The following is a 1,413-nucleotide window of genomic DNA, read 5'->3' as shown; positions in this document are numbered from 1 at the left end:
AGCTCACTGCAACCTCAAACTCCTAGGCTTAAGTGATTCTCTTGCCCTGGCCTCCTGCATAGCTGGAACTATAGGCCCCCACCACAATACCCAGCCTAATTTCTTTTTTTTTTTTTTGAGACAGTCTCACTATGTCATCCTCAATAGAGTGCTGTGACATCACAGCTCGCAGCAACCTCAAACTCTGGGGCTTAAGCAAGTCTCTTGCCTCAGCCTCCTGAGTATCTGGGACTACAGGTGCCCACCACAATGCCAGGCTACTTTTTTGTTGTAGTTGTCATTGCTGTTCAGCAGGCCTGGGGTTGGTTTGATCCTACCAGCTCCGGTGTATGTGGCTGGCACCCTAACCACTGAGCTACAGGCACCGAGCCTGCCCTGCTGATTTTTTCCTCTTGTGTATGTGTGTTGACAATGTGTTGAGAAGGGGTCTCACTCTTGCTCTGGCTGGGAGTTCGCTTTTTATTGAATATATTGTAGGAAGTTCAGTCAAAAAGATCAAAGCCTGAGCCATCATCAGATTGGCCCTGAACCAAGGAGGTTTAGTCAAAAAGATCAAAGCCTGTGCCATTATCAGATTCCTCAAATTCTTCTTTCTTTGCTTCCATTTCCTTCTTCCTAGCTGGGGCAGATGAGGCTCTTGACATAGGCCACGGCCTTTGCAAAAAGCCAGGCCAGAAAGGTTCAACATTTCCAACAGCAGCTTTCGTGAGGGCATTGATCATCCTTTCTGGGGTGGTCACTGTGCAGAATGAAGGCCGAGTAGATGCAGATGAGCTAAGAGACAGAGGATACGGTGCCAGTGATACGGGGCAGGTGCTGCCAGACACGGCGCTAGTCACTGGGTAAAGTGAGGGCCTCGCCCAGTGTGACTACAGCTTCCTTGGAAGAACCAAGAATCTTGGCAGCAGCTGAGGAAAGGTGGTAATTTCTTAAAATAAGACAACAATGAAGTTTACTACATCGATTGACTCTTCCTTTCAAGAAAGATCTCTTTGCATCATGCAATGCTATGTGATACCATTTTACCCACAATAGAACTTCTTTCAAAATGGGAATCAATCCTCTCAACTCCTGCCACCACTTTATCAACTAAGTTAACATAATATTCTAAACCCTTTGCTGTCATTTCAGCAATGTTCACAGCATCTTTATCAGGAGTAGCTTCCATCTCAAGAAACCAACTTTCTTTGCTCATACATAATAAGAAACTCCTCATCAATGCAAGTTTTATCATGAGAGTGCAGCAATTCAGTTACATCTTCTATTTCTAGATCTTTTGCTATTTCTACCACATCTGCAGCTAATTTCTTCACTGAAGTCTTAAACCCCTCAAAGTTACCCACAAGGGTGGGAATCAACTTCTTCCAGACTTTTCAAATCACAAATGTTCTTAGTGGCATCTTTTTTTTTTTT

Source organism: Otolemur garnettii, unplaced genomic scaffold, assembly GCF_000181295.1.
Source record: "Otolemur garnettii isolate 467f Iridium unplaced genomic scaffold, OtoGar3 scaffold00060, whole genome shotgun sequence".
Taxonomy (NCBI): Eukaryota; Metazoa; Chordata; class Mammalia; order Primates; family Galagidae; genus Otolemur; species Otolemur garnettii.
This window is presented reverse-complemented; position numbering follows the sequence as displayed.